At 32.7% G+C, this 10,230-nt stretch overlaps 1 long non-coding RNA gene across 1 annotated transcript; it reads left to right on the forward strand.

Annotated features, from left to right (window-relative positions):
- On the forward strand, positions 4–1,415 carry LOC18613749. Its single transcript, XR_001926347.1, has 2 exons — positions 4–116; positions 565–1,415. It is a non-coding gene; the product is annotated as an uncharacterized LOC18613749 (long non-coding RNA).

Below are 10,230 nucleotides of genomic sequence, written 5' to 3' on the forward strand. Positions count from 1 at the left end.
AACCATTTCTAGTTTTCCTTCGTGTTTTATTATTTCCACCACCATCCCCTGGCCTCCCTCCCTATTCCCCTTTCCCTTTCTCGCTCTGCGGGAGCCAAGCTGAGGATTCTTCAAAGGTAAGACAAATATTACCAATTCCTAAAACAATTTTTGCATCACAAGAGTTCATTCTTTCTCCTCTCTCTCTCTCCGGTGTTTCCGATTTAATTCCTGATTCTTTGTCTTTTCTTTTCCATCCTTTCAATCCATTGGTTTTGTGATCAGCTCTTTGTTTTGCAGCGTTGAAATAATGTCGTGATTAGTATCAGTTCAGAAAGCACAGCTTAGATTAAGTAAAAATTAAAGGGCAACCCTTCTTTGCTCTGTCGGCTGTGCTTATAGACATTTATGCTCTTTATTTAAATGTAGTAGCAATAAAAGCAAAAGGTAGACGAAAGCCAACCCCTTCGTCCCCTTTTTCACTGTTTCCTCTAAGCAACTAATACTATTTTTCTCATCAATTATACGTAAAATTCTTGTTTTTCCATCTGATTTTTAAGATTATCCTACTACTTATTGCTGCAGGTTTATTAATTAACAAGATATCATCATGGATGCTATCATCGCTAAAACTGGTATGGTTGGCAGCATAATTCTAAGGAGATTCTGTAGAAGAGCAATCTTCATGGACGATGATCAATGCTTGGCAAGCAGCTTCTTCATAGCAAAGGCATGTTAACCTGTTCTTTGGTGCTATCCTACCTGAGCTTTTTAAAAAAAAAAAACTATCCCCTTCTTCACCTTATTTCCTCTCTCTCTCCCCATCCACCATAATCTCTTCTTGACCTTGTAAGACCTTTTCTTGACCTTGTAAGACTCCTAGCTAAATCTGCTACTCTCGTTATTAACATCTTGAAAGGTTTCTTATCAGAATTTTCATTTTGAGAGCTATGCAATTAGCATCCGCTGTTCCCACCTAACTCACCATCTGCGTCTCTGTCTATCCCTCCTGAGCTATATAATAAACAAATCACACTACAGAAACCTAGTTTTCACATGTCAAAATCCCCTATATCAGAATTCAGAAGCCATTGCAGTTGCAGCAGCTAGTTATAGCTTCAGAAAGGGCATGCAATGGTTTTCATATAATCGGTTATTTAGTTTATCCTTTGGTTGTAATTTAAAGAAAGGCTAAAAGTGTGATGGAGCGTAGTCGAATAATTGTAAGGCTTTCGCTCATAATCTATCGTGGTTTGTCTTTCTCCTCCTTTTTTCGTACTTATCTGAGTAAGCATTGAATTCCACTCTGTATTGTTATGCCTGCAGAAAATTAAACTCCATTCATGCAGGCAGTAGAGTTGTCAGATTGTTTGACATTTTGTTTTTCCGAACGGGAACTTTTATTTTGCCATTGAAAAGTCGCTAATATTCTCTCAGATCTTTTTAAAGGGCCACCACCTCGTGATTGTTGCTGCAGGAATATACAATGATTTGACAATGCATAATTGGTGTTGTGCTCTTTTTTGTTCATATGTTTTGTGTTGGCATGTTGAGGTGGGGCTGGATTTCGACGCCTCTGCGCATACTTGTTCCGGAATTGGTTCCCTCGGTACATCAATGTCCTTTTGCTGTGTTTTCTTTTCTCTGTGTCTGAGAGTCAATCTGTTCATCTTCAAAATCCCAATTAAAAAACAAACAACAGACAAGAAAATGAGCAGGAGTACTGAGTACTGACTCCCTGGATAAAAAGAAAAAAAAAGAACAGAGGTACTGGAACAGGGAATTTATAAATTTTGAAAATTGGCGACCATTCAAGTTTATGTCAAATTGACTGATAATATCAGAACCGGGCATGTATTGTCCGGAGTTCGAATGCTGGCTATAGCATTTCCATGTGAGAGTCTTCCTCATCATAATAGGGATGGAGGGTCTTCCTCAATCCGCTAAAACTTCAATACTATACTGTGATCCAATGGATATATACTTTTTTGCCACCAAAAGGATAGCACTTGAATTATCAAGCCAAAATGTCCAGATTCATCAACACTATGGAATGTTAGTTGCTTGAGGTTACTCTCTTACTCCTCTGCACTGCAATGGCCAAGTGGTTTAATCTGATAATTTTTTTCCTTGGTTGTCTGAGTAATATTTGTCAACAAGAACAGATGGAATAGGCTTTATGATAACCACTTCTACAAATACGTTTCAAAGGATGATGTACTAGAGGGATGAAATGGGGCAGTAAAGCACTTTAGAAAAAAAAAAAAAAAAAAAGGGGAAAAGAAATCTAAGACAAAGACTTGTAAATATCCCCCTTCAGGGATATGGCATGCCACTATAATTTGTCTCCACAGGTTCACTACCTCCCCTTTTTCTGTCAATGGTTGAATTTAGGTAAAGATCAACCATGTTAGCACTGGATTGATACACTTTTCTGAAGTGTCAAGCACATTTGAGCTCATCTTTTCAAAAAAGCGATTTCCATCTTTTGGGTAACATGCTAACATGGGGCACGTTTAATTGGAAGATAGCATCAATGGGTAAGCTCATTCTTCTAGTGGAAAAAAGTAGAAAATGACGCCCTCATGACAATTTTCAATCATCTTTGCTACGGTCTTCAAAAGTTTCAGGCCCTATTGTCAATGGCCTATAAAAACTTAAATGAGATAGTATGATCTGCTATCGTGTAGTTTCTGTCACAACAAAATCAGACCCCTCCGGACATTCGTTCCGTAGGCTACACGTGGACTTTTGGATCCCGACATTACTTTCGTGGATTTATTGACCCTAACAACCTTCGGTGGTTGTAATTAACTTTGGTTGCTGTATTTATGAGACCAGTCGGCCCACGTACTTTAAATAGGTTAAAAAACTTATAATGAACGAAATATATACGGGCTCATCCCTGTCTTTTATCTGGGTACTGATCTAGGAGCATCCCCATGGCCATAGCCCCATTATTTGCTTTGGATCCGTAGTGGCCTTTTCATTGCTCCAACTGATGGTAGCCCTTAATTCCCTTACCTAGGCTTTGAGGTGATGGTAACTTTTTGGGTTATTATTTTGACCTGATACTGTCCCATAATGATTCCAGTTCACGGGAGGCCCATAGACATCCATCCTTCAGAGGCCGTCATCCTGCTCCTGTCACAAAGGAGAAAACACTGACGTCCTCCGGTTAAAGAAAGGGGAATTTCATACAACACTGCTATGCACCCACAATTCTTTGGAATGGAGTTCCATCGGAAATTCGGATCAAATGTGTCGTCTACACCACATACATGATTCAGATGAATTTTGATGGGTCAATTGTCCTACCAATGATTTGGAATTGAATATGGTTTTTAAAGATACTCGAGCTAGCGTTTCAACAAGGCTGCATGTTCTAGCGAATTGGTTAACCATTTTTCACAAAAGGGCAACAGGAATTCATGGATGAATATATGGCAATTGACAAATGCTTTTGGCGGTCTTGGCAGGAATCCTTTTCTTTGTCTTACTTATTTTCTATTCTCTATATGGTGTGGCGCTCTTTGCAGTGCTCTGGTGGCTGCATATGTAACCTAAGCCGAAGGCTGCAGAGCAAAAAGATCAACCACTAAATAAATAACAGAAAAATTCACTAATGAAACTAAATCATTTGAACTATGTATATTTAATTGGGGAGTGACAAACATATAAAATAAAGAAGTGAAATTATATGGTTTCTAAAATATTCTGTCGTATAACACAAACATAATAAGACTAACCTGCCCCAAATGCATCCTTGAATATAATATCAAAACCTATATATGCCAGTTTGAACAGTCCTTTGTCTGAAGACTGCAGTCCAATATTCATTCCACATGCAAACGCTCGCAAAGATTCGATAGTCCTAAAGCTTTATCAAGTCTGCATTGTCCTCTTCTTCTCTGTCCACTCGCAATTTGTCATCACATCAAAAGTGTATTACTAATTATCACAGTGCAATTGAAGTTATAGCAACGATTTGATCGACAGAACAAGTTGCAATAGCTCCGGCCAGGAGATGCAGACACAATCCAACTGGCAGTCACTTAATTTGAATCTTCCCCACGACAAAAATTCTGTACGAAAATTTAACTTACAGTTCTCACGGAAAGAGCCAGAGAAAATGTCATAGGGAAATCTTGGCAAGGCAAATGTTGATCCATTTTCCATCGGTTGGACTTGGAGACCCAACTAAAGAACCTTTGACTAGATAGCTTTTTGTTGCCGACTGGAGTCGTTGGACAATAATAAGACACAACAGCTCGGTTCCGTTCCAAAGATGGAACTGTTAAGACATTTTTATATAATGAGAAAATACACGTACTTCTATAGTTTATTCTTTGTAGTTTGTGCATATAAGATCTAATATAATAAATTCCGATTTAGATGCTTTGCTGTCCATTCCCAACGTGTGTTTCCTTCATTTAAAGATGAATAAGTTAATCTTTTCATGCAGATGTTAGGTTTTTCGATGTCGGTTAACAGATACAAAAACAAACTCGTTTTTTTCTCTTTCCTTCTTGTCAATGTCATCAGTGTTGAAGATCCATTATTTGGTACTGAAGGGCTTTCCCTTGTGGTCCCCAAGTAGCTGTCTCAACTTATCAATTTCATTTGTTCTTTCTTCCCCTTTTACTTTTTGACCGGTGTTCCAGCTTATTAGATTGCAGGTGATCTAATTATAGTGTGTGTGTATATATGTATATAAATATATATGCAACTGCCTGCAACTCTTTCTGATAAAAGACGGTCCAAATTCTTACTGAAACTTGATCAGTTGTTGTTCTGACGTGCAGAAGTGAGAATATCACTGATTTTTTAAGACAAACTTTAGCAACTTTTCTTCTTGTTGTTCAATTTGTTTATATGATGAACATCGAATACATTCTATACTGCATTTTCTGCAAAAATATATTAGTAAATCACTTAATGTGTCCCCATGTGGCGACAAAGATCACCCACCTCAAACTGAATTATGCAAACCATTTGCCATTTCCTATTATTCTAGGAAAAGATTGATAACATTCTTTGATGACTAGGGCGGCAGTTACATGAGAAAAAAAGAAAAGGGCAGTTAAAAAGCAGGTGGTTCCCAAGGAAAAAGTATGGCAAACTTTTATTAGCAAGGGTCTAAGCCAGGATCTCATCATTTCACATTTGATTGCCTGATACCATACATGCCTAAATGGACTTGTATTAATTGTCAGCAAATTAATCCTAGCTTTCAAGCAGTGGCTCCAGATTTTCTGATGATAGTTAATTTCTACTGTCAGAACGCTGCTGCTGCCTGCCAACAATATACATTTATGTAATCCCGAGCTTTTCTGCAAGTGCACACAATTAAGCAGACAAACTAACTAATTGCACCTAATATTTTCATCGTATAATATCAACAATTTAATCTTTCAAATGATTGCTTTTGGGACTTGTAAATGTAAATCAACTGCAACCGGAAGCTCTTGTATATGCAGAAACACAGCAGACAGCAGTAGTTGAGATGTAAAGATCCTAATTCTACTCAGAGCCACACGCTTGCATTAATTATTTTGTTTTCATTTGTCATAATCAAAATCGTTATCATTATCATCATAATGCTATTAGACAATAACCGTCCAACCTAAAGCTGGAGAGCTGGGAATGGCCGAAAATGATTGTCAACTGCATGCCCACAGGATTTCATTTTGTGACCAGCACTCGGCACACGTTAATTTTCTCTTCCTTTACTTTTTGGTAAGCCAATATGGCAAGACCTTTAGCTTATATCACATTATTACTCTTTCCTCTGTAACTAATTCATGTATTATTTCACTATATTTTAACACTTAAAATATGGGTTAAGCTTTATTCTCTCTCAAACCCCTATGTATGATCATTCATTAACACTCAAACAACTTTGATATTATAGAACTTGTTCTGCAAATTGCCAAAATGTATTCTTTTCTTCTTTAATGTTCTTCATCTCTCTCTCTCTTTTTTTTCTTTTTCCGTTAAATTTGCTCAAGTTTCTTCCATTATTAATTATTTAACAAATTATTAAGTTCCCTTATTATTTTCATCATCATCACAGTCATGATTATTGGGCCATTGTCAATTTATCAAAACACACCCACTAATTGACAGTTATTAATAGGCTGTGTAGGTCCACCAACCTTTGCATGTAGTGGAGTGGTTAACGTCAAAAACTTTGTGGCTTTTTACTAATAATCTCTGCTATTGCATTCGACTCATCCTCACCAAAGAAATGCAATCCCCATAGCAACTGGCATTTCACTTTTCTTTAGTCAAATGTATCAGCTGGTAATTGATTTGGTAAAACGTTATCTCACATGAGTATATATATAACTAAAACCAAAGCTCTCTTTTTCCTTCTTTTCCAATTACCCTACTTATATATATATATATATTCCATTCTTGCTTTTAAAAAAGAAAAGTTTGATTTTTTTTAGTTTAATTTCAAGTCTAGTCAATTTATGAATTATTTGGTAGCTAGCTATCTAGTGGAAATTAAACTCGACCCAATACTCTGATGGAACTAACAGCTTATGTTTATTACTATTAATTGCTAGTAGTATTATTTAACAAGAGGGAATCATGTACAAATTAAATCTAAGATATCTATTTATACTTCCTCTTGTATCTTTACCAATTATATATATGTTAAATATATATAAGGATAATTAAAGACAGTGATGAATTCAAGATTTATTTTCAGTGAGGGTAAACTATATATATACAAAATGTATAAACATAAATTAACTCCAATGTAAAAAAAAAAAAAAAAAGTCTTGTTTTAATGTAGAGATAATAAATTACAAAAGTTGTTTACGAGTTTTAATAGTTTGGAAATGTTGTGAGATTTTTAATTATCAATACTATAAAATATATTTTTCTTTATATATGTAACCAAATATTCATTTGTTATTTCTTTATATACACCAAATTATTTTATTAATATAAAAATTTTCAAATAATAAATTAGAACTCTACTATAATCACAAAGTATCAAAATACAAAGAAAATAATTAATCATCACTTGGATGTTTTCTAGCTTTGAAAAAGAAAGTGAACTGGCATTTTACCATAAAGCTACTTGTCTTTATTTTTTTCTTTCTACTGCTTTTTTTTAACGTTTATTATGTTTTATAATTTTCTTTGTACAGGGAAAGTAACGGGAGAGATAGAAGATAATTTTTTTGGCTTATAAACATCTTTTGCTTTTTGTTATTTTGTAATTTTCCAAAGCTTTGGTCCGTTTCATATTAATAAATAAATAAATTATAAAATTTTATTTTATTTAAATTTACATATTATTATACTTTATTATTTTACAATATAAGTCACTTTGTATTATAATTATACTTTTATTTTTTTCAATATTTATAATGATGTGATATATATTTTGTTTTTTGTCAATTACAATAAAAATAAAATATAAAAGAGCTAAATCTTTTAATTATTTTTATAATAAAATCAAAAGAACATTAAGAACTTACTCAATACTGTTGCTCCCAATTCCAATCCCTCCCCGAATAAACAGACACGAGGGACATAGTAGCCTTTCGTATTTCAGTGTTATGTTATCATATTTCTTTTTACTTTAAAAGAAAAAAAGGCTAAACCACCTTATCCTAAACTAAGTGCTGAGCACAGTGGAGGGGGGGGGGGGGGGGTTGTATTTATTATTTGTGCATTCGATCTACAAGATCATATGGGCAAAAGCTTTGGTACATAATTAAGACTATATAACAAAGTTTAATGCACATGATACATATGATAATGTCTCCCTTGTGGGCTATTCTTCTCCTTGTCAAAACTCAAATTAAAGATCTAAGTGCATCCAAAACCCATCATCAAATCAGCAGCATTTGACACCAACAATAGGATAAGATCTAAGAGTTTTCCAACCACCTTAAAGAAAATCATTCTTAAATTAAGATTTCAATTTCAATATGTTATTCCAATTCAACAGTGTCACTATCTACGGTACAAATGCTAAGAAAGTAAGAACCGACATTAATATTTATATAAAAGATAAAATAATTGCATGTTTCACTATACCACGGGCAGGGGTTTTCATGTAACATCAAATTATCCATCACTCTATAATGTCATAAGGTTTTAATATTTTTTTTTTCTGGTTAAAACTTATCAATCAGATTAGTAGCTTCTTGCTTTAGGACAGCGCCACGTGGCGACTGAGGAAGATTATTGAACCCACCTCCTTTTTGTCCCAAACAATTGAAAGGATCAAATCCGTGGGATCGCATCAATTCTTTTTCTTTTTTTTTTTCTTCTTCTTCTTCTTCTTCTTCTTCTTCTTTAGTTCTTTGTCTGGTCTACATGTTTCACGCTGGCCGGCCTTCACCATGGTATTAAGGGTCGTGTTTGAGGGAGAGCTACCGCAATTTATGGAGATTAACAGTCGTCTCCCTTTCTGGATTTGCTAATACAGAAAACTATACTCCTCTTTCTTTAACAATTTAAATGTCTCCCCACGAAAAATCTACTATTCATTATTCATATGAAAATAGAAAATAGTAAATTCATTATTCTTTGTGAATAATCAAATTGTCAAAATCTTTAACTTTTTTTTAAAAATAAATATCTAATTACATATACGCTTTTAAATTTATTGAAAATCACTTTTGTATATTTCATTTAATAAATTTAAAATTCTTTATCTTACTAATGTACAATACTTTTTATTGTCAAAATGTAAAAGAAGAAAATGGAAAAATCAATTTGAAATATAAAAAAAGTAAAAATATTGATGTTTAAAAAAGGAAAAAAAAAACTTCATTTTGGAAAATTTTAAAAAGAAAAGATGAAAACAAATGGCGGAAGGAATAGTATTCTATACATAGGCGTTGTCTCAAGACTTAAACCGGTAACCAACTATATTTATTTTTTTGAAAAGTAACCAACTGCATATATATGTTTTAATAATGAAAGACTAATCAATAGTCAAAATTGAGTAATAGTCAGATGGCTTGATTTATTTTTGGACTTTAAGAGACAATGGTCCCCGGGCTCTGATCAATCTAGCTATGTCGAGTTCATATAGGTTTCAAGAAATTAAGGAACTAAAGTTGTGTTCCGAACGCCTGAAATTCTACTTTTATGGATATTTCATGAATGCTGAATTCCTCGCCTAACCTAAATATTTAGCTTAGTTGGTTAAGGAAGCAGGTGGAGTTGCTAAGCCTAGTATTTCTCTCTTTCTCTCTTTCGGGGGTTGGGCATTTTCTTGAATAAAGAATTCCATTTATTACTTTATTTTGAGTCTCCTGGTCCATTATTCCTATAAACTTTTTTATTTGTGGCTTTTCGATTACTAAATTAAATTATGATATGGGATATTACTAAAATACATCATTATCTTTATATTTAACTCTTGAATCCGAATTGTGTATTTTTTTTCCCTTGTTATAAAATAGAGAGAGAGAGAGAACCGGTCAAGCGTTGTGTAGTAAGCAATTTCTCCACGTAAATATGTTTGAAAATTAATCAACTACCTACCCACAAAAGGGTAGAATATATATATATATATATATTTTTTATTATTTAAATAATTAAATAAAATTGATGCTAATTGGATTCGAACTCAGATAAAGAAGAAAAACACCCAAAATTTGTACCATCTTGACCAATTGTTTTCTTTGTTAAATGTTGATAAATATATTAAAAAAATAGTTAGTTAAATTACTAATGTGATAATATGAATATATATAAATAAAAATATTATTAGATTATTAATTATGTTTAAATAATATGAATATCATAACATATTATAAAGGAGTATAATTACTATTATATACATTTTTAATAAAAATGTATTTACTTTTTATTTTGGGTTAAGATTACAAAAATTATAACTTATAATATATATACTTAAAGAGAGTTTTTGAGTTTAGAATAGTTTTGGAATCTAACTATTTTTTTAATTTCATGTAATTAAAGACAAACTCATATAATTAATTAAATTAATTCATTAATTCATTAAACTATGATTATTAATTAACTTGAAATGTTTTTAAATATATATTATATATATTGAGTAATATTATAAGAAATATAATTACTATATTATATATATAATAATACTTTTAGTATATATATACTTTAAATATAAATATATTTATTTTACATTTTGTGTTAACATTATAAAAATTATAACTTATAAAATTATTAATTGTAATATATACATATATATATACACTTTATAGTATATAACTTGTAATG

This window comes from Theobroma cacao, chromosome 1 (assembly GCF_000208745.1).
Source record: "Theobroma cacao cultivar B97-61/B2 chromosome 1, Criollo_cocoa_genome_V2, whole genome shotgun sequence".
NCBI lineage: Eukaryota > Viridiplantae > Streptophyta > Magnoliopsida > Malvales > Malvaceae > Theobroma > Theobroma cacao.